At 40.1% G+C, this 24,653-nt stretch overlaps 1 long non-coding RNA gene across 1 annotated transcript; it reads right to left on the reverse strand.

The window, feature by feature from the left end:
• Positions 1–5,480: 5,480 nt before the first annotated feature.
• LOC139181085 (uncharacterized) lies at positions 5,481–20,000 on the reverse strand. The gene is made up of 2 exons (XR_011565201.1): positions 19,847–20,000; positions 5,481–11,556 (listed from the first exon to the last, which is right to left on the reverse strand). It is a non-coding gene; the product is annotated as an uncharacterized lncRNA (long non-coding RNA).
• Positions 20,001–24,653: the final 4,653 nt, after the last annotated feature.

Here is a 24,653-nt window from a genome sequence, read left to right on the forward strand (position 1 = left end):
AGTTTCTATGTAAGTACCTTTATGGAGTTCTTTGTTTTTTTTCCTCCTGTGGGTTTAAATTGTATCAAGTTTCACTCAAACAGGGGCTCTGTATCAACCTAGAAGGGTGGGGTGGGGAGGGAGATGGGAGGAAGGTTCAGAAGGGAGGGCATATACTTATATCTATGGGTGAATCATGTTGAGGTTTGATGGAAAACAACAAAATTCTGTAAAGTGATTATCCTTCAATAAAAAATAATTAAAAAAATTTCATCGTTTCAATTCCTTTCAGCATTTTTCCTAAGACAGGTCTGCAAACAGCAAATTCTGTTTACCTAGAAATGTGTTTATTTTGCTTTCATTTTTGCAAAGTAGCTTTACTGGATATAGGATTCTTGGTTGACAATATTTTCTTTTAGGACTTTGACTCTATCCCTCCACTGCCTTCTGGCTTCAGTTACTTCTGATGAGAAGTCATTTGTTAATCTGATTGGGATTCTCTTGGGTATATGATTCCAGTTGTTTTTTTCTTGCTACTTTCAAGATTTCCTTTTCTATTTTTGGTTTTGACATTTTGGCAGTGATGTATCTGAATGGGTATTTCATTGTATTTACCCTACTTAGAGTTGACTGTGTAGATGAATAATTTCCCTCTAATTTGGGAGATATTCAGCATTACTATTATTATTATTATTTTAGTTTCTTTTCCCCTCCTCTTTGATTCTACCACTATGCATATGATGGTAAGTGCTTTTGGAGCCTTTGATATTCTGCAGTTTAAAAATAAAATACCTAGGTGTAGAATTTTTGATATTTATTTATTTTAATTGGTGTTTTCTGTATTTACTGGATCTGTGGTTTAGTGTCATTAATTTTGAAAACTTTAGTCATTATTTCTTCAAATATTTATCCTTGTGCTTCTGATATTTCTATCATGTGTTACATCTTTTGTGATTGTCCCACAGTTCTTTGACATTCTTCTCTGCTTCTTCTATTTTTAATTCTGAATTTCAGTTTGGGAAGTTTTCATTGACAGATTTTCAAGCTCACTCTTTCTTTCCTTAACCGTAACCTTAACCGAGGATGAAGGACAGTTTGCTGATGAGTCCATTAAAGATATTCTTCATTTCTGTTAAAATATTTTTGATTTTTAACATTTGCCTTTGATTCTTTCTTAGCATTTCTATCTCTTTGATTATAGAATCCATCTGTTCTTGCATGTTATCCACTTTTCTCATTAGAATCCTTAGCATATTAATCATAGTTATTTAAAATTTCCAGTGTGATAATTCTAAAATCTTTGCCTTATCCGTGTCTGGCTCTGATGCTTACTTTCTTTACAGACTCTTTCCTCTGTCTTTTATCATATCTTGTAATTTTTTTATTGTAAGCTAGGCATGATATAGGCAATAGGAACAAGGTAAATTGGTCTTTCATATAAGATTTCAGACATGTTTATCTGGCTAAGAGATAGGTTGTATTTACTGTTTGTTGCAGCTGTAGTTTCTCTAGGTCTTTGTTTTTTCTCCCTGCTTTGGATTTTCCTGCAAGCTGCTTCTTAAATCAGATCAGATCAGTTGCTCAGTCCTGTCCGATTCTTTGCGACCCCATGAATCACAGCACGCCAGGCCTCCCTGTCCATCACCAACTCCAGGAGTTCACTCAGACTCACGTCCATCGAGTCAGCGATGCCATCCAGCCATCTCATTCTCTGTCCTCCCCTTCTCCTCCTGCCCCCAATCCCTCCCAGCATCAGAGTCTTTTCCAATGAGTCAACTCTTCGCATGAGGTGGCCAAAGTACTGGAGTTTCAGCTTTAGCATCATTCCTTCCAAAGAAATCCCAGGGCTGATCTCCTTCAGAATGGACTGGTTGGATCTCCTTGCAGTCCAAGGGACTCTCAAGAGTCTTCTCCAACACCACAGTTCAAAAGCATCAATCCTTTGGTGCTCAGCCTTCTTCACAGTCCAACTCTCACATCCATACATGACCATAGGAAAAACCATAGCCTTGACTAGATGAACCTTTGTTGGCAAAGTAATGTCTCTGCTTTTGAATATGCTATCTAGGTTGGTCATAAGTTTCCTTCCAAGGAGTAAGCGTCTTTTAATTTCATGACTGCAGTCACCATCTGCAGTGATTTTGGAGCCCAGAAAAATAAAGTCTGACACTGTTTCCCCTGTTTCCCCATCTATTTCCCATGAAGTGATAGAACCAGATGCCGTGATCTTCGTTTTCTGAATGTTGAGCTTTAGGCCAACTTTTTCACTCTCCTCTTTCACTTTCATCAAGAAGCTTTTGAGTTCCTCTTCACTTTCTGCCATAAGGGTGGTGTCATCTGCATATCTGAGGTTATTGATATTTCTCCCGGCAATCCTGATTCCAGCTTGTGTTTCTTCCAGTCCAGCATTTCTCATGATGTACTCTGCACATAAGTTAAATAAACAGGGTGACAATATCCAGCCTTGACGTACTCCTTTTCCTATTTGGAACCAGTCTGTTGTTCCATGTCCAGTTCTAACTGTTGCTTCCTGACCTGCATTCAGGTTTCTCAAGAGGCAGGTCAGCTGGTCTGGTATTCCCATCTCTTTCAGAATTTTCCACAGTTTATTGTGATCCACACAGTCAAAGGCTTTGGCATAGTCAATAAAGCAGAAATAGATGTTTTTCTGGAACTCTCTTGCTTTTTCCATGATCCAGCGGATGTTGGCAATTTGATCTCTGGTTCCTCTGCCTTTTCTAAAACCAGCTTGAATATCAGGAAGTTTGCGGTTCACACATTGCTGAAGCCCGGCTTGGAGAATTTTGAGCCTTACTTTACTAGTGTATGACATGAGTGCAATTGTGCGGTAGTTTGAGCATTCTTTGGCATTGCCTTTCTTTGGGATTGGAATGAAAACTGACCTTTTCCAGTCCTGTGGCCCCTGCTGAGTTTTCCAAGTTTGCTGGCACATTGAGTGCAGCACTTTCACAGCATCATCTTTCAGGATTTGGAATAGCTCAACTGGAATTCCATCACATCCTTAAATAGTCTGTCTTATTGCTCTCTCACTCACAATCCACTGTCACTAGACTGGGTGCCTGATACATTTGGTAAGGATTTAGAGAGAAGGGGTAATTAAATCTTTGTTTTGTAGGCTGTGACCTTCAGAAAAATTTTAGTCTTTTCATTTTTTCTCCCCTTATGTGAGCCAGGAAGGCAAAAGGGGACTTAAGCTGTCCGTTACCTTATCTTTTAATCTTTGTATGCTTTCTTTCAGAAGTTGGATAGCATTATCTAAATGGTTGTCAAGCTTTAATTTAGAGGAAAATTTAGTCAATCTTGGGGAAGAACGAGAAAGGCAAACTTCTAGTCTTCTGTGCATCTCCCAACACCACTCAGCCCTAAAATTGCATACTGAATTTAGCAAGTACCCTATACTTAACCATTTCCATATTTCTTAACTGAGTTGTTGTTTTAAGTGTCCACAAGTTTTCTGATATGGTCCACTTCAGGAAGGTGTACTTAATCCCTTTCCCTTGAGCGTGGACTAGACTTAGTGACTTTCTTCTAATGAGTAGAAAAATGTGTATGTGTCAAGGGGTGACTTCAGAGCCTGAGTCATAACACTGCATTTTCCTGCTTACTTTCTTACCTACTGTTGATCATTCATGTCATAAGAACACCCAGGAAATGGTGAGGAACTGAAGCCTTCTGCCAGGATCCAGCAAGGAATTTAGGCTTTGACTAACAGCTGTGTAAGTGAGTCATCTTGAAAGTGGCTTCACCAGTGCCAACCAGACCTTCTGATGGCTGTGGTCCTGGATAACATCTTGTTTGTGACCTTATTAGAGATCATGGATCAGAACCACCAGCTAAGCTGCTCCTGAATTCCTGACCCTCAGAAATTATATGAGACAATAAATGCTTGTGTTTTAAACTACTAACACAGCTATTAGTAGTTTAGAGAATATCTGTTATTACATAAGCATATTCCTTGGCAGTCTTCTCCTCCTACATAATATTTCTCTCTCTCTCTGTCACATACTCTCTCTCTCTCTAATTTCCTTCAACCAAAGTCAAAAATATTTCCTCAAATCTAATTTCTTAAATTTTATAGTTTTGTCTATCTCATCACATTTTAGTGGTGTTTAACTACAATTTACAGTTTGCAATCTGAGAAATTACCTAGGTGATCCATACCTTGACCTGCTTCTGTTTAAGAATAAGAAAGTACAGTTTTGGTTAGTGAGATTTTTTTAGGGCTTTCTTCACTGAGGTTAGATTGACCTTGGGAAATGGTGAATCCAAGAGCCAAAAGGAACCCCTTCAGATCCGGGGGTTGGCTGCAATCTATACTTTCTTCATACTCTGAGAATCTTATCCAGAGTAAACCAAGTACACTGATTAAGAGGATGAAGGACAGTGTGCAGACATAGGTGAGGATGGCATCATTTCCAATGGCTTTGCCCTGGTGACTGGTATGGGAGGCTGGGTGGGGTGTGGTTTCTGATGTGTCAGTATACATTCATTTATTCAACATTTTTTAAGCTTCAAGTATGTCTCAGACTTTGTTCTAGGTGCTAAACACAAAGTGGTAAATTTACATGCCCCTTCTCCTTGGAAAGCTTGTGTTCTGGTGGTTTTGAGGTTCAGCTGAGGACTAGCCACAACTGGCTGGCACTAGTGAAATGGTTACAGCAAAGACTTTTTGCGTATCTCTTTCTCTCTCTAGTCTCTATTCTTTAAAGATAGCTCTGTGAAACGAGAAATATATTAACAAATTACAAATAAATTTTTTTTTGGTAGAGAAACAGCTTCCAAAAATGATTATGAATTTCAGAGACTGAATACCCTGTGATACATCCATGTATCAGGATATTAGTCTTGAAGTCATTGTATATAAGGGAAAGAAAACTAACAAGAGAGGAAATCCAAAACCTGCAGATGCAAAAGAAGTGTCATCTGTTCAGGAAAGAAGTAACATCAGAACCATGGACACTTAGATGCAGATCTTTGCAATTAAAGCTGGGCCTGGAGAATAAATATGTATTCTCTTGGGGAAGTTCAGGTAGCTTAGGAAATTAATTCTTGTTAGTTTCTCCTTGACAGTCCTGGGCAGAAGCTGAGGCCCCACAAAGCTGTCTTTCCACTTCACTACCTGTGGCAGGAACAGGAAACTCATGCATCAGTTAGGGCTCTGTTGCAGAAAGTGAAAACTGTAAACAGAAAGATTTTTAAAAGATCATTAAGTGTTTACAGAACTGTGGAGGACTGCTGGAGAATAGACTCCAGGCTGGGCCTCTAGAAACAAATTTCTGTAACAAGACTGTAGAATGAGTTAGCCTGGGCTGCTTCTGTCTCTGCAAGAGTCAGGAAGGTAATGACTGGAGGTCACTTGATAGTGATCCAGGTTCAGGAAGCCACTGATGCCACTGGCAAAGCCCTCTCAGCAGCAGCACAGTTAGTGACCGGACTCTGGAACACACAGTTTTTTCCCTGCCATGGTTACAACAGCTATCTCTTTTTAAAAATATTTATTTATTTTTGGGTGCCCTGGGTTTTCACTGCCGCAAATAGGTTTTCTCTAGTTTCAGTGAGTGAGGGCTACTCTTTATTAGGTGTGTGAGCTTCTTCCGATGGTGGCTTTTCTTGTTGCCAAGCATGGGCTCGGTAGTTGTGGTGCATGGCTTCGTTGCTCTGCAGCATGTGCAATCTTCCCAGACCAGGGATTGAACCCATATCTCCTGCATTGGCAGGCAGATTCTTAACCACTTGGCCACCAGGGAAGTCTTCACAACTGTCTCCTGAAACCCATGAAACTGTTCACTGGATATTGGAATGCTGCTTCAGGAAAATTCATTGATGTCATAGCCTTGCTTTCCACCAAATACCCACTGTTCCAACATCTTTTTTCATGTAGGTGTCCATGTAACACAGTTATGGCCAATGAGATGTAAAGGGTTTCTGCATGGTGTGGGTGGGATCCAGGGCTTCTAGGAACACTTGCTTTATGAAAAACAGGATAAATATTTCTTTTACTGTTTCCTCTTCCTCCTGCTTGGAGCATGAATGTGAAGGCTAGACCGACAGAAGCCATCTTGTGACCTCTGAGGTTAGAGTCAACTTGTTTTAGAAAGAAACATAAAAAACACACCATGTTGACCTCCTTTTCTGAACTTCTTGGTATTAGAGACAAGAAAAAGTATCATTAGTTTAAGCCACTGTCAATCCAGAAAGAGTTCAGTATTGTAAACTGAAAGCACTGTCAACTTATATAACATCTTTCCCCTACCTCTCCCTTGTTTCCTCCTTTTCCCTCCGGCTCCATCTTCACTCTTCTCCCTCCGAATGCTTTCTTCTATCCGTCTATGTTTGTGGGGTGGGAGAGATGGTACCCAAGAGGCCACGTTGAAGGAAGACATTATTGCAGCATATTCTGTTTCTGTTGGAGGGCATTTATGAAGTGCAGACATAGCTGAATGGGCTCTCTGTAGCTCATAGGACTCATGTAATATATCAGCCGCAGTATATCAGTCAGCATTGACTCCTACCATTGTCTTTTTTTCAGGCACAAATACGGTACTGCTCGAACTGTGACATTGTTTCTCTGGGCATTTGTTAGGTTGAACTGCTTGAAATAGCTGATATTTGATTGTTTTAACTACAAATAGTAATGATTTCATATGGTGCAACCCAGTATTCATAGGCTTGGAGGGTATTGGAAAACTTTCTGAAGCCCGAATGAAATCAGTTTATAACCCAATGAGCTATTACCTTTCTCCAGTCAGTGGTTAAAAGTGATCCAGGCCTGGTTTCTCTTGCCATGTTCACATTGGGCATTTTCCTGGGCCATCCAAAAAGCCCAGTCTCCACTACAAAGGGCACTAACAGTTAGCACTTCCAGGTCACATCTTTCTCTTCTTCTCATGGCAACTCAACCTGAAGCTAAATTTTATTACAGGTGCAAGTTCAGGGATTTATACTGAATTTACCTAAGTAAACTGTGGATAGAGTGGAGTGGGATAGGGTATTATTGCACGTGCTTTTTTATCTTAGAAAAGCAGCGTATTCTGAAGCTAGATTGACTCCTGTGTAGTAAGTAGATCCTTTATGAATGCAGCAGATGACCAAAGAAAAGGACTTCGATACTAATGATTATGGCTCTTACCACTAGTCATTTATCATAGGCCATTAAGTATACAAATCATTTTCTAAAGGTTTTGTCTGACCCTTGGACAACCAGAAGGGTCAGAAGTTATCAGGATCTCTGATGCTGTCTTTCTCCAGTTATGATTCTGGGCCTCTGGGCTGTCCATATCCTTCTATCTTTCTGGTGCATTTTTAATGGCATGAGTGTTTTCCTTGTTGAGTTTTTTTTTTTTTTTCTTTGCCATCTGTAAGTGTATATGACACTTACCGAAAGTACCCAGGAAAGATGTCCAGAAGTTGCACTTCAATTAATAAAAAATTAATAAACCTCAACAACATTCTGTTATTTTTCAGTCATTTAGTCAAGTATGACCCTTTGTGACTCCATGGACTGCAGAACACCAGACTTCCCTGTCCATCATTGTCTCCGGAGTTTGTGCTTAAACTCATGTCCATTGAGTCAGTGCTGCCATCCAACCATCTCAGCCTCTGTTACTCCCTTCTCCTCCTGCCCTCAATCTTTCCCAGCATCAGGGTCTTTCCCAAAGAGTTGGGTCTTAGCATCAGATGGCCAAAGTATTAATACCATTAAGTTTGTTAAAAGAAACTATTTTTACTGTGACTCATAGACATTCCCAGTGAGAATTAACGTTTATGAAAAGGGTTTCTTCAGAGAGATTATGAGAAAAGGTATAGCATTAATTGGAGGTTGGAGAAAGGTTAAAATTCAGAAACCATTGTTTAGTTGTTGTCAGCTGCTAAGTCATGACTGACTCCCCATGAACTGCAGCATGCCAGGTTTCCCTTTCCTTCATGATCTCCCGGAGCCTGCTTAAACTCATGTTCACTGAGTCGCTGATGCTATCTAGCTACCTCATCCTCTGCTGCCCTCTTCTCCTTTTGCCTTCAAACTTTCCTAGCATCAGAATCTTTTCCAATGAATCAGCTTTTTGCATCAGGGTCCAAAGTATTGGAGCTTCAGCTTTGGCATCAATCCTTCCAATGATTATTTGGAGTTGATTTCCTTTAGGATTGACTGGTTTGATCTCCTTGCAGTCCAAGAGACTCTCAAGAGTCTTCTCAGCACCACATTTCAAAACCATCAATTCTTCCACCCTCAGCCTTCATTTCGGCCCAACTCTCACATCTGTACGTGATTACTAGAAAAACCATAGCTTTGATTAGATGGACTTTTTTCTGGCAAAGTAATGTCTGTTCTCTTTAATACACTGCCTAGGTTTGTCAGAGCTTTTCTTCCAAGGAGCAGGCATCTTTTCATTTCATGGCTGGACTCACTGTCCACAGTGATTTTGGAGCCCCAGAAAATAAAACGTGTCACTGCTTCTACCTTTTCCCCTTCTATTTGCCATGAAGTGATGAAAGTACGTTGGTTAATGGTTGACTTGAAAGAATTTGTTCCAGTGGCAACACTCTTTGGGCCGGAATCATTTTTCTCAGCTTTGTACCTCCTGTTCCTAGCATAGCACCTGGCACAGGGTAGATGTGAGATAGTGATTGATTAGGTGAGTGCATGAGCAAATACAGTGGCCATGTGATATCAACATTGTGTGCTCAGCTCTGAGAACTGCTCCATGTTTCAAAGAAGGTGGGTCTGTAAAACGAACACAGCCTTTACCGTTATAAAACTCCTTGTTAACACACATTTTCTTCAGTTCCCAGTAGGCATATCTGTGTAGTGGGGTTGAGTAATTTATTCACACTATAACTCTCTGGTATTCTACATGAGCTAGAACTTAGCAGGGAGTAGGGAGAAAATGTTCCATTTAGCTTAAGACTTGGTCTGACCTGACAATATGCCATCTCCTTGGCTGATAATCTGAAATAATTGAATAATGCCCCCTGTTGTCATCCTCTTCTCTACATTTTCTAGGGATGGTGACCAGAGGTATAAAAGGGAATTTTAGTGAAAGATCTTTGGTTGTTTCTCCCATATGAGTCCCATGGGAGATTTATTGACTTTTAGCCCACCTGCCTCCTGGACATCTTTCAGGGTTTAAGGTGACAGAGGCTCTCTCCTTGACCAGTCTTTAGTCAGGCCCTTCTAAGCCCTCTTCTTTACTTAATGGTGGACTTCTGTGTCTGTTCTTGTCAGGACTGGTTTTAGCAAGAATCCTGTAAAGTCAATTGAGAAACAACCCTTCACACTTGATATCTGATCACCCTTAATATCTAATCAAGTTCCTTATCCCCCACCCTTGATATCTATTCACGCTGGTCTGCCATCAGCAAGAATTTTGTCAAGTCAGTTGAATCATAGTGTTCTTTACCATGATGCATCCTCTTTGGAACATCCTGACCCCCACCGTGCTCCTGGATTATAAATGCCCACTTGCCCTTGCTGTATTTGGAATTGAGCTTAGCTCTATACTCATGTCTCTTCCTTCTAATGTGGTATTTCTGAGTAAGACTGGTTTTTACTGCTTCACCTACTGTCTGGCCCTGGCTTTTCTTTGGAAGTACCTATGCTGTGACTTACATAAGATGCATCGTTGGACCCTTGGACCTCTTACCTAGGCTGCAGCAATCAACACCGTTGATGACTTTGTCTTTGTTTCTGATTGTTGAGGGTCCATTGGTGAGTCCAGATTATGAACAGGTGCCCCAGATGACAGCCTACTGATAGATTTTGGTTCTTAAGATTCTGAGGATACTCTAGAAGCTGGGTTAGAGGCCAAGGCTTCTTTATTTGTGAGGTACCTACTAGGCTGTAGCTTCCTTGGTGGCTCAAATGGTAAAACAATCTGCCTGCAATACAGGAGTTGTTCAGTCCCTCAGTCATGTCCAACTCTGCAACCCCACGGACTGCAGCATGCCAGACTTCCCTGTCCTTCACTATCTCGTGGAGCCTGTTCAAACTCATGCTCATTGAGTTGGTGATCCCATCTAGCTACCTCGTCCTCTGCTGTCCCCTTCTCCTTCTGCTTTCTATCTTTCCAAGCATCAGGGTCTTTTCTAATGAATTGTCTCTTCGCATCGGGGGCCAAAGTATTGGAGCTTCAGCATCAGTTCTTACAATGAATATTCAGGATTGATTTCCTTTAGGATTGACTGGTTTGATCTTCTTGCAGTCCAAGGGACTCTCAAGACGTCTTCTCCAACACCAGTTTAAAAGCATCAGTTCTCCAGTGCTCAGCCTTCTTTATGGTCCAACACTCACATCCATACATGACTACTGGAAAAACCACAGCTTTGACTAGATGGACCTTTGTTGGCAAAGTAATGTCTCTGTTTTTTAATATTCTGTCTAGGTTGGTCATAGCTTTTCTTCCAAGGAGCAAGCATATTTTAATTTCATGGCCACAGTCACCATTTGCAGTGATTTTTGACCCCCCCAAAATAAAGTCTCTTACTGTTTCCATTGTTTCTCCATCTATTTGCCATGACACGATGGGACTGGATGCCATGATCTTCGTTTTTTGAATGTTGAGCTTTAAGCTAGCCTTTTCACTCTCCTGTTTCACTTTTATCGAGATTCTTTAGTTCCTCTTCACTTTCTTCCATAAGGGTGGTGCCAACTGCCTATCTGAGGTTATCGATATTTCTCCCAACAATCTTAATTCCAGCTTGTGCTTCATCTAGCCCAGCATTTCGTATGATGTACTCTGCATATAAGTTAAATAAGCAGGGTGACAATATACAGCCTTGACATACTCCTTTCCCTATTTGGAACCAGTCTGTTGTTCCATGTCCAGTTCTAACTGTTGCTCTTGACCTGTGTACAGGTTTCTCAGGAGGCAGGTAAGGTGATCTGATATTCCCATCTCTTTAAGAATATTCCACAGTTTGCTGTGATCCACACAGTCAATAGCTTTAGCATAGTCAATGAAGCAGAAGTAGATGTTTTTCTGGAATTCTCTTGCTTTTTCTATGATCTAATGGATGTTGGCAGTTTGAGTTCTGGTTCCTCTCCCTTTTCTAAATCCAGCTTGAACATCTGAAAGTTCTTAGTTCATGTACTGTTGAAGCCTGGCTTGGAGAATTTTGAGAATTACTTTTGCTAGCATGAGAAATGAGTGCAATGTGTGGTAATTTTCACATTCTTTGGCATTGCCTTTCTTTGAGATTGGAATGAAAACTGACCTATTCCAGTCCTGTGGCCACTGCTGAGTTTTCCAAATTTGCTGTCATATTGAGTGCAGCACTTTCACAGCATCGTCTTAGGATTTGAAATAGTTCAGCTGCAATTCCATCACCTCCACTAGTTTTGTTCATAATTGTGTTTCCTGAGGCCCACTTGACTTTGAATTCCAGGATGTCTGGCTCTAGGTGAGTCATCACAACATCATGATTATCTGGGTCATTAAAATCTTTTTTTTTTGTTTGTATAGTTCTATGTATTCTTGCCACCTCTTCTTAATAATTCTGCTTCTCTTAGGTCTATGCTCTTTCTGTCCTTTTTGTACAGGAGGCAGTGATCAGAACAATCTGGAAGAAAAAGAAATGTAAAAAGGCAAAATGGTTGTCTGAGGAGGCCTTAAAAATAGCTGAGAAAAGAAGAGAAGCTAAAGGCAAAGGAGAAAAGGAAAGATATGCCCATGCGAATGCAGGGTTCCAAAGAATAGAAAGGAGAGATGAAAAAAAGCTTTCCTGTGTGAACAATGCAAAAAAGTGTAGGGGAACAGTAGGATGAGAAAGACTAGAGATCTCTTCAAGAAAATTAGAGATACTAAGGAAACATTTCACAAAGATATGCACATTAAAGGACAGAAACAGTGTGGAGAGAAGCAATATGGGAGACCCAGGTTTAATCCTGGGTCGGGAAGATCCCTCGGAGAAGGAAATGGCAACCCACTCAAGTATTCTTGCTTGGGAAATCCCATGGACAGAGGAGCCTGGTGGGCTACAGTCCATGGGTTCGCAAAGAGTTGGGCATGACTTTATGACTAATACACATTGGGCTGTAAGGCTTTCTTTCTGGCTCTTTGTTTGGAGTAAGATTCATTCACTCCCTGAGTCCTGGGCTTGGTTCTTTGTTTCAAATGGAAATACACTTTCTGACTTTCTGGGCTAGAAAATTTCTTTCTGGCTTTTTTTGTCAAGTGTGGATTTAGTCCTTGAGTCCTAGGTTGGGAATTTTCCCCCCCTGGCTCTTTTGAGACCTCTGTTTTCTCTTTTTGATTCTGTTTCTCCCAGTGGAGCTTCTCAGTCAGCTGAAACCCTCTTCTTGAACTCATATGACTATATGTTCTGCTAACTTCTGCTTGCTTTCTTGCTGGCATGACTTTACTAATGTTGATAGGAACTTCATTGGGAAACTGAGGATCTGTTCAATCTTGTTCCTCTGAGACTTCTCGCTTCCCACTGCTTCCACTCATCCTTCCTCCTTCACAGCCTTCAATATTTCCTTCCACTCCTTGAATCCTTTTTGCCTCTCTTCAGGCCCCTTCATCCTCTGTTCACCATGCCAGACCTTTTTCTTCTCACTCTAGCCTCTCAGGCACTTGGACTTGTTGCTCTCTGTCCCCTGGGGCTCTCAAGGGATTCAGTCATGTCCAACTCTTTGGGACTCCATGGGCTGTAGCCCACCAGGCTCCTCTGACCATGGGGATTCTCCAGGCAAGAATAATGCAGTGGGTTGCCATGCCCTCCTCCAGGGGATCTTCCCAACCCAGGAATCGAACCCAGGTCTCCCACTTTGCAGGCAGATTCTTACTGTCTGAGCCATCAGGGAAGCCCTTCAAGGGACTCAGGGACCCCCAAAAGCAATTGCATGAGGCTGAAAAGAAAAATAAAGAAGGCCAATTGGAAACAGACTGGATATTTTAACTGGGTCAGACTTTGGAGACAGCTTCACAGCAGCTGCTTCACATTCCCTCAGTCTCTCACCTATAATGTAGTCTAGTGTCTGTAAGACAGGGCAAAAGATCTGCGGATATTGGTAAAAGGATTTAACTCTCATATTGAGTGGTTAGCCTTGACTTGTTCTATTTGTCAGAAACACGATTTAGACAGAGAGTGGAAATAAACCAGTGAGTTTTTGTGCTTCTGTGTTTACCTGGCTCGTGGCTAAAATTTTAGATGGAAAGGTATAAGATCTGTTTGCATCTGTCTGTACATATGTTTATGGATGTATGTACATATGTTATGCATCTGTGATATTTTCCTTCCTCTGAATGGTATTACCAAATTTATAAAGTCCTGTAAAGAGCTCTATTTAAATCAGCTTAGAGGTAAATGAGTGTTTATATAAATTAAATATTACTAAAATCTTCCAGAAATATAGGAACAATCCCAAAAACTGTGAGTTGAGCAAATCTTTGAAGATTATTTTAATACTGTTGACATTAATTTAATACTGTTGACATTAATTTAATACTGTTGAGTAAAAACAGCAATACCTTCTGACTATCAGTACTGACTGTAATACGAGCATACATTTTTATTCTACTTGGGTTTACTGGTCAAATAAGGTAATATGATATCTACTAGATATTTAAGATTATAAAAGTTATCAATTCAATCTAAAAAACAAATGTATAAGTAAAGATGCAGTAAAAACGAATTCTTTGATATCCATTGCCTAATGTAAATCCAGCACAGAAGTAAAACAAACAAAAAACCTTCCAAGCATTTAATTTATTTTTTCAGGGTTCTCCACCCCCAATATGCACTGTGAAAATAGTTAACAGGGAAATAATTGGAGATTATGGGCAGTTTTGTGTCTGCCTAAAATTAGTTTCCAAAATCTTTTTCTTTTTCTTTTTTGTAACCTACAATCTTAGAGTTTTGCTAAGTAATAGATATTCACTAAACATCTCAATCATTTCTAAGTAACCTGAACTGCTAAATAATTCATTACTGAATATACATTTAAGTGTATGTGCTTTCTGCTTTTGAATTTTGTTTGTTATAGAGAATCTAAATATATTTGAGTCTGTCAATATGTTCTTTTTACCACATTGAAAAATATGAGGAAGTATAGACCTATAAAATTGTATATTCAGAAAATTTGTTAGTCTACCACAGAATACTGGTATGTGACAGGCAGTTCATAATTGTCTACTTCCTCCCAGATTTTTTTTCTGTGAAAGACAGGTTACTAATGTCTAAAAAATTATAATAAGTGTATGAAAATAAAACTACCAAAAATAATAAGGGAACAACTTTTTCAGGCAAAGTATACAGAAAAGTAGGATATGTTTCAGTAAGAAAAAGTTTGCGATATGTTGAAGCATGTGTCTTCAGTAAAGAAAAACAGAATAATTTTGTCCTGAAGTGAAATGACTGTTTGTCCCAGAGTGAGAAAGAGAAAAATGTAGGGGAAAAAATTGAATGGATATAGAAAGTTATAGGAGATTTAGAGGAAGAGTAATTTTATGTGTTGTTCAGCTGGCTAAGATTGAATGGATTTATTTATATGGTGTTTTAAAGATAAGCTCAAAAATGTAACAGTGCAAAACTAGAATCTGTTTTTCTTTCTACTAATATAACAAGAGTTTTCTTGGATTGTTGGTTTGTTCTTAATAGATTGCAAACTATTTTTCTTTATCTTTTAAGTCACCCATCTAAGAAACAAAGATTTTTATCAGCCTTATGTTATGTATGCCTTATGTTAGTTAACCTTATCCTTGATTATTTAAGAAAACCAAGTCTTATCACTTTTCAAAGAGCTAAGGGTATTTTTTTTTTTTTTAACACTTTTGACAATTTTGCCTTCTCCAAGTCAGATCCTAAATGAAATTATCTTGACTCCAAACTGACTTATTCCAAAGACTCCATGGAAAGTCTCAAGGGATTTGTTCTCTCACCTTGTGAAAAGAAAGATGTTATACTAATTTGGTTTATTTGATAGGTTGGATTATTGCATGGAAAGGCTTGTCCTCTTCCAAATAAGAAGTGATATTAATTTAGGTTATATTTGTATGGGTAAATATAAATGTAAATATTTCAGAAGTTGTATTAATTTCCTAGAAATTAGGACACCCATGAGATGTCCAATCACCATTCTAGTAATTATTCTATAATGTTGAATGTCATAGAAACAACCAAATATTCTTATTAACTGTTACCAGATCTTAAACACGCCATTTTAAATATTTTATCACCCACAGACAGATTTTGTTTTGCTCTGATTCTTCCCTGGAAGTATTTGCCATTATCTATAGGCCGGAATGCTTTGTCTTCTCAGAGACCCTTGGAAAAGACTATGACAAGAACTCTGGGCTAGAGGATTCTGATGGCTTAGTTTACATAATTTTGAGACCATAGCACTGGACTGAGTTGGTATTTCTAGAACTCTAATAGAGAAACTGACAGGTTCATAAAACTGCTCACCCAAGATCAAGCAGAATAAGAATTAATTATGTGGGATTGAACAAACTGGTAATGGTTGTGGTTTTGGTTTCAGATGTTTTGGATTTTTAATGTTCTGTTTTCTGGATATAAAGAACGCCTTTCTTTTTTCTTAGATTATATATAAGTGTTAGTTGATCAGTCATGTTTGACTGTGACCCCATGGACTATAGCCTGCCAGGCTCCTCTGTCCATGGAATTCTCCAGGCCAGAATACTGGAGTGGGTAGCCATTCCTTTCTGTAGGGGAATTCCTGAATTCAGAGATTGAAGCTGAGTTTCCTGCATTGCAGGCAGATTCTTTACCATCCGAGCCACCAGGGAAGCCCCATATATGTGTCTGTGTATGTACGTGTGTGTGTGTGTGTGTTGTATGTGTGTGTGCTGTGTGCTCAGTCATGTCCAACTCTTTGTGACCCATGGGCCACAGGCCAACTCTTTGTGACCCACCAAGCTCTTCTGTCCATGGAATTTTCCACGCAAGAATACTGGAGCAGGCTGCCATTTCCTTCTCCAGGGGAGCTTCCCAATCCAGAGATTGAACTTGTGTCTCTTGCGTCTCCAGAATTGGCAGGTGGATTCTTTACCACTAGCGCCATATATATATGGGCTTTCCTGGTGACTCAGTAAAGAATCTGCCTGTAATGCTGGAGACCTGGGTTTGATCCCTAGGTTGGGAAGATCCCCTGGAGAAGGGAACAGCTATCCACTCCAGTATTCTGGCCTGGAGAATTACATGGACAGAGGAGCCTGGCAGGCTACAGTCCATGGGATCGCAGAGTTGGACTTGACTGAGCAGCTTTCATATATATTTGTAATGCTTAGAAGATTATACTTTTATATAAAATGAAACATATATCTTTTCTCTCTGCCCAATTCCTTCAGAGTTTGTGTTAATTTAATGTTTGAAGAAAGTTATTCTCATTATATTTAATTAAATAGAACAGGGAGGATCATGTCTTTTATTTGAATACTGTTTCAAGATATAAAATCAAGGGGAGATGTATCATAAACAGAAAACATATAGTTAAGTCAGGAGATAACAAAGAGAAGCTAAATATTTCGTATATCAGTAAAACACCTGCTTTTCTTGGTTTACTTACCTGTTTCCCTACTACTTGGTGGGGAGGCTTATGGGACCTGACTTATAAGAAACCCATTGTAGCCGCTCTTCCTCAGTTTTTAGGAAATCTTTGTAGGCTCAGATGGCAACTCTAACTTGATCATCTCTTTCTGAAATCTTCTGTTTTCATTACACTGTGCTGTGCCTGTGCCTATGCCTTTCATCACTTATTAAGTCTTCTCTTAGGTTGGTTTCAACTTTTGGTGGAAGGGAGAGGATGGTAAGGTGGGTTAAACCCTTGGCTCTTTCTGAATTCTTGTTTTCTGATCTTCATTGACTCCACTCTTTGCAAACTAAGGCCAGTGCCCCTGTGATGTGCTAAACTGGGACTAGTCCCTCTTAAATCCAGCATCTTTTGCTCTTTTCTGTTTGGCAAAGGAGTTGAAAGAATTGAAACCCACTCCTCCTAAGCACCAACTAAGAACAAGACAGTGTGGGATGTGTTTCACACAAAAACAATAATAATAATATAGTAAGCAATATATATCGGAGAAGGCGATGGCACCCCACTCTTGCCTGGAAAATCCCATGGACAGAGGAGCCAGGTAGGCTGCAGTCCATGGGGTCACTAGGAGTCAGACACGACTGAGCAACTTCACTTTCAGTTTTCATTTTCATGCATTCGAGAACAAAATGGCAACCTACTCCAGTGTTCTTGCCTGGAGAATCCCAGGGACAGGGGAGCCTGGTGGGCTGCCATCTCTGGGGTCGCACAGAGTTGGACACGACTGAAGTGACTTAGCAGCAGCAGCAGCAAGCAATATATATAGTATACTAATATTATTAATTATAGTATTTTGTATAACAATAAAATACTAACATATACTAAAATACTACTAAAATATATAACAGCAGTGTATATGATGTTATTAGTATTATTTATTACATTATTATTAATCACAATAATAAAACAAATGATTTTGATTATAATTTTTGTTGCTGTTTAGTCACTAAGTTATGTCTGATTCTTTGCAACCTCACGGATATTGCAGAAGGCTCTCCTGTTCTTCACTATCCTCAGATATTAATTGCAATATCATTGATATATATTACATACCAATCAATAGGCTGAATATTTTATTTGCAGGGCCTTCAGACAAGTAGTTAAATCCTTCAGCAAATATTTAACTTTGCCAAAATATTTAACTTGCCAAAATATTTAACTTCTGCTATAAGTGCCTGGGAATCTTAGAGGGATTTTAAGCAAAGGTGACATGAGAGTTATTCATAATGTATTTTCTTGATGACTTTGGGACACTGTTATGTCAATGATTATTTTATGGCATTTCAGGGGCTATAGGGGGCTTCCCAGGTGGTGCTACTGGTAAAGAACCTGCCTGCCAATGCAGGAGACGTAAGAGATGTGGGTTCAATCCCTGGGTTGGGAAGGTCCCTTAAGGAGGGCATGGCAACACAGTCCATAGTGTCGCAAAGAGCTGGGCAGCACTGAAGCAACTTACCATGCAGGCACTGAAGGGCTACTGGAGGTAAAGATTTGCCGTGGACTATGCGGCCCCAGATTTTGTGAGATCAGCTCTGGGGATGTGCCCCAGAGGAAGGAGGCGCCATAGCTCTTAGTGAGTACAGATTCTCCCAACCTGTTCTACCCTTCTGTTTCTGCTAACTGTGCCCTGGAAACCCCAATTAGCAGGTTCTCAGTGAAGTTCCTGGAGAAGGAAATGGCAGCCCACTCCAGTGTTCTTGCCTGGAGAATCCCAGGGATGGGGGAGCCTGGTGGGCTGCCATCTATGGGGTCACACAGAGTCAGACATAACTGAAGTGACTTAGTAGCAGCAGCAGCAGCAGTGAAGTTCCACAGAGATAGATAGTTGTGAGTAAAATAAGAATAAGCTCCTTTGAGTGGGAAGTCCAAAACCTTTTCTTACTAGTAGAAGTTAAACCCTTTACTTTTTTTCCCCTCTTACAACAGATTTTGTTTTTATTGCACACTGGTTATTCCTTATTTTCTGAATAACAACACAACTCAAAAATATGAACCTTAAATAAAAGATGTTTGGGGCCATAAAAAAAATTGAACAAATGCTAGAAGTCATTGTACTTTTACTGTAAATTAAGCATTTCAATAGATAGGATACTTCAAAGAAAATAGCAATAGCCATAGGGGATCAGTGTAATTGACTTTAGAGCTGGTCTTTCCTGTGGGTAATTTTCCTTCTCGCTATCTTTGTCCTGTTGGAACAGAACTTCAGTTCGACTTCTGATGCCTGGTCAGCACATAATCCTGTATTTCACTGTTCATTGCTCACCACTCCAGGACACTGGGTCAGATGGAGATACCTCCACACACAAGCCAGTCAGTTTTTTCTGGAGATGGACAGATACAAATCCCCAATCCAATCCCTCCTACAAAGGCCTGGCTCTGATCAAACCCACCTCAATAGGAATTCTGCTCCTGCCCCAGGACAATATGGGGTGAGTCCCCACAGAGTAACCCTGTTTGAGTCCCTTTCTCACCCAAATCTGCCTGTTGAGCCAGAGTCTGGCAGTACCGGAGGATGACTCCTCACTTGCACAGGTGTGCACCTGGGCAAGGAAGTCCTTAGAGACCTTGGAGAAAATCTTGTCACCCACAAGATAACACTCTACTCTCCAGTCCTAGGCTTAAAAACAATCATCTCAAGATTCCCTGGTGGTCCAGTGATTAAGAATCTGCCTGCCAATGTGGGGGACACAGGTTTGAGCCCTGGTCTGGGAAGATTCCACATGCTACAGGGCCACTAAGCCTGTGCACCACAGCTACAGAGCCCATGTGCTTCAACTGCCGAAGTCCAAGTGCCTAGAGCCTGTGCTCTGCAACAAGAGAAGCCACCACAATGAGAAGCCCGTGCACTGCAACTAAAGAGTAGCCCCAACTGATGCAACTAGAGAAAGCCTGCCCACAGCAATGAAGATGCAGTGCTTCAAAAAAAAAAAAAAAAAAAAAAAAAGGTCATCTCATTTTTATTGGCCTGTAGCTGTAGGAGGACAGGCTTGAGACATGGGGAGAGGCCAGGATAAGCACAAAGACACAGAGTGAAGTTCTGCAGAGGTTCCTCTGGCTGTGTGATCAAGCTCACATGAGTGTTACTAGACCATTTAGGAAAAAATAAACACCTTCCTACTCATGTCTGTGAGAGAAAGAAGGGGATACAACAATTTTCACCTAAAATGTCAACAGGAGAAATCATAAATTCAGTCATGTATTTAATAATCTCTAGTCTTTCCTTCCCATGATTTCTCCATTCACATTTTCCCTACTTTCCCACCACATAGACTTATGTACCCTGACCTTCTAACCTACCTGAGCAAAGGCTTCTGGGAGAGTGGAAACAGAGACCCATAGCAGCAGCTATGTTCTTGGCCTGGGGCTGTTAGAGAAGCAGGGGTGACCAGCATGAGTGTAGCAGACAACCCAGTGGTTGGTGATCTAGCCAGCTTCTGACTCACCTACATAGAGATTCTCATACTCAGACCTCAGGCTGTTCAGGGTTTATATTCACCTCTGGGTGGGTGGGGGGATGGAGAGCACCAATAATGTGTGAGTGATTTTCCAGGCCTGCCCCCTGGTGCCGATGGTCAGAGCTGCTGGTGGCGAAGGGAGGGCTGGAAAATCAATGCAAGCTACTTATTAGGTACAGAGGACAGCCAGAGCTCCGTTCCACTGTGACCCAGATTCTGTGCTGGGAGAGAGTACTGTGGAGCTGTGGTGTTATGGATGAGATAAGAGGCCACACCGGCCACATCAGAAGGGCCTGATTCCACTCTCCAAGGGCCGCTTTGCCCACGGCCCTGTGCTCTGCTGGGAGTTCTGAGCCATGTGGGTGGGAGGGGAGCCTGCCTGAACTCAGGCCTCTCATGAGCTGTGGATGCAGGGACTTCTTTTCCTCTTACTCTTCTGTGAAGCAGTCTGTTTGTGGGGTATTCTGGGATTCTGGTTTCTGCTGTAGCCACAGAATCCACCTCTCTGTTACTAATTCAGTATGACATCCCAGCACTTTGCTACAGAGATTCAGAGCAATGGGGGATACCACCTCTGGTTTCTAGAGAATTGTCGTGAGACATCTTTCATCTTTCCCTTTTCCTTTCCCTTTTCTCCTTATGACTTGACCTCCCAGACCCTCATTCACCATCTTCAGATGTCAGAATCTTGCAGCTTTGTTCTCTTCTGCCCCAAGCCTGTCAAGGTGACGTTCAGTATCTGTATGTGGTGATACTGCCTTCACATCCATTCAAGCGTACATTTACTAAACACATTTTTAAAAAAAAATGTAAACACAATTTTAATGAACATCTCTTGTGTGCCATGCAGTATTTAAGTTTTGCAGATAAGAGAGTGGCTTTTTTGCTGGGCTATATCCAGTAACCTCGATTTCTTTTGTATTGGAGTTACAACCATCATGTGTTGGATTTAACTCAACCTTGCTCTCCCCACTCCATATTTCAAACTGAAGTTGTTTATGCATAGATATTATTCCATCTATTCCACTTTAAATCCCATTCAACTGTTCTATATCTTATTTTGGTTCTTCTCCTCCTGACCTGTGTACACACACACACACACACACACTCCCCTTTTGTTTTAGTCAGTACTTCATGTCCTTTACTTCATCTTACCTTCCAGCCTCATTGTCCTGATTCAGTAATTGCCTTCCAGAATCTCTTTTTCTTCTCTTCTAATACTGAAAGCTGGCCAGACCCTAACTGTCACTTCCTGGAAGCAGTTTTCTACAATGTCATTCTTCTGATAACCTTAGTTAGGTTCAGTGGTGGAGTTGGGCTTAGGTTAACTTTTGCATCTTGAATGAAACACAGACTCATTTTTCTGGGATCTAGAACCATTTACAGTTCTTTTCCAATCTATTGGTCTTGTCTTACTTCCTTCACAAATTCTATTGTGTACTCAAAGTCTTCTACTTTTGAATATATGCCCTGAGTCTCCCCTTTAAACTCTTTGATTCATTCTCTTCTCTGTAACCTAAGTAGCTTTCAGACATATCTGTTTCTCAAAATCCCAGTTCTTGAAAGTCTATCTTATATGCCATTTACCTCATGAAGTCTTTCCTGATCTCCTGACAGATGGGATATTTCCATCTTCTGAATGCCATAGTGATGAAGGAAAACGATTTTGGAATTGGACAAATATGGACTCCAAGCAGAGCACTCTCATTTTCTAAATTTGGAAACCCAAGCAAACACTGAAACTGTTGGAACATTTAACTCCTCATATGTGTACAGTAATATAAGTTGCCACCCTTTGTGAGGTTTTAGTGGCCGGCAGGTACACAGTGCTTTTTACAGAGTAAGTTCTTGAAAGTCATTATTATGGCATTTTCTGTTATTACAGTATTATCTCACAGTATAGTTATTTGTATATTCCTCTAAACACCCTTACAAAATCTTACAAAATATTCTATTTTATCCTTATCTCTGAGATCCCACCCATCATCTAGCACTTTGCTTCATATATATCTTAGGGACTCACTAGATATTTGTCGAATTATAATGTTAATATAAATTTGTGGAATTACAATAAGTGAAGAGATAAGGGAAAAGATAGAAATTGGAGATATTGCTGTGAACGCATGATTTTCACTGTGTGTGTGTGTGTTTGTGTGTGTGTGTGTGTGTGGTGTGTGTGTGTGTATTTGCATTGCATGTTCCCGAGCTGTTTCTAATGCAAGTGCCTGAAAGCAGATCCCAAACTTCCTTTCTACATGCTGCATATCAGTAAAAAGAACCAGTAATGCTTGGACAAATGGTTAATTCTAGGTCTGAGGCAGGCAAACACAGAGTCTGGACTTTTATTTTTAAAACCAGAAAGGAAGGAAATGATCAAAGAATAATATGAACGTGTCAAAAGGACACCAAAGTCAGCTTGAAGGCGATTCCACTGAGCAAATGGAAAATAACTGAAGAATCAAAATAAATTGTCAAAATAATGATAATATATTGAATAAACAAGGTAAACAATGAATCATAAAATGATATATATAAATAATTGATAAAGAACAGGAAAAGATATTTATCAAACAATTATCAAAACTACCTCCCTGAAAAATATTTTATTAATTTAAAGAGAAAGAGTACTTCAAAGTAGAGAATCTTGACTTATGCCACTTTAAGCAATCCAACTGGGTATCATTAGAAGTGGGATAACTCAGAACCATGTGCCTCTTGATAGCATGCAGTGAAAAAACACAACATCACTTCTGTCCTGCTAAAGGTCCATAACCTGCTTCTAATCATGAGAAGACAGCAGACAAATTAAACTTCAGAGACTTTTAATAAAATACTCGACTTGTAATCTTTGGAAACATCCAAGTTATGAAAGACAAGGGATTGCTGAGAGACCGTTCTAAACTAAAGAAGATTAACAAAGCATGCCAATGAACACAAAGCTTGATTCTGAGCTGGATTTATGTTTGGGACACCTGGCAAAACACTGAATGGGACCTGAGGATTAGAAGATAGTGAGTCAGTGTTACTTTCCTGATTGGGGTGATGGCTTTGTGGTACGTAGGTGAATGTCCTTGTTTGTAGGGACTTCTAAAGTATTTAAAGGTCTCAAAAACTTACTCTAATGGTTCAAGAAAAATTCCTTTGTATTGCCCTTTCAACTTTTCTGTAAATTTGAGGAGGGGGAAGGAATTTAAAGAGAAAGTGGTACTTAGTCTTGCTTGGGAAGATAGTTGAGCAGCAGTAAAAAGGAAAGTAAGAGAAATTATTTGAGACATGGGAAAAATGGGAATGAATCTTTGTAGATTTTCTAGATGGACATGAGCATTGGATGATCATTAACTCAGGAGACTGGCTTCTTTGGGAAATAATGTTCTTGATTAGGTGGAAGGAGAAGAGGTAAGGTTGAGGGGCTCTAATTCTCCTTCTGCCCTTTCTTTTCTAAAATAAGTTATTCTTTCTCAGGCCCTTGGGCAAAAGCATTACTGGGTTAGGAAGAATTGGAAGGGGTACGATATTTTGCGTTTTGGAAGGGGAGCATTGGTATTGTGATATGCAGAACTGAAATCTGGGTCTAATTTCTGTTTCCTGCCAGTAAGTGTTGAGATAAGTGACAGTGGTTCTTGACTCCGTGTCTTTGTAATTTCATTGTGCTGTGTGATAGAATTTCCTTTTTCTTAGAAAACTTTCAAAGGCGTATTTAAGGCTGTAGGGGCATGATGTATCCAACTGACTCTCAACTCCTTTAGAGTTAGATTTAGATGAGGCAGATGGGGCAAAATATAAACAATTGGTGAATCCAGGAAAGAGTATGTAGGAGTTCCCTGTAGTGTACTTGCAACTTTTCTATAAGTTTGAAATCTTGTTAAAAATCTCAAGTGTCGGGGGAATGGGAATCGGTAATGGTATTGCCTTTGTCAGACCTGAGAGACACTTAAGGTAGGAGGGAGCAGAGACCTTGGAGATTGTTGTTGTTTAGTCTCTAAGTCATGTCTGACTCTTTTGTGATCCCAAGGACTGTAGCCCACCAGGCTCCTCTGTCCATGGAATTCTCCAGGCAAGAATATTGCAGTGGGTTGCCATTTCCTCCTCCAGGGGATCTTTCCAAACCAGGGATTGAACACACATCTCCTGCTTGGCAGGTGGATTCTTCACCACTGATCCACCAGGGAAGCCCAATGTCGGAGATAACTGAGGATTAACTAAAGAATTTATGAATGTGCTTCAGATAACTTCTAAAGTCAAGGATTGTGCAAATTATCAAGGTCACTGTAAACTCTGTAAACATTGTAAAAGGAAAGACTGAAACCAGAGGTTACTGGATTTGAAACAATATAGAACAGGATTTAGGGCTATTAAAGAAATCCTTATTCTGACTTCCATTGAAATGCTCTGAAATGCTTTGAGAACATATAACTGGATAGAAACAGATGTCAGAGTTAACATGACTGCTTGATTATGATCCTGGCATTTGAGTGTATTAAATTGGAGGTGTACATATCTAGTCTGATAGAATGACCTTATACCATAAGGTATAAGGAGGAAGTAAAAGTACATTAAAGCCTTTACACCATTTTGTAACTTCCATGTAGGGAAGGGAGGAATAAGCATAGATCAAGTGGAAAAATTAAAACATTATTTGCTGCAGTCTT

This window comes from Bos indicus, chromosome 3, assembly GCF_029378745.1.
Source record: "Bos indicus isolate NIAB-ARS_2022 breed Sahiwal x Tharparkar chromosome 3, NIAB-ARS_B.indTharparkar_mat_pri_1.0, whole genome shotgun sequence".
NCBI lineage: Eukaryota > Metazoa > Chordata > Mammalia > Artiodactyla > Bovidae > Bos > Bos indicus.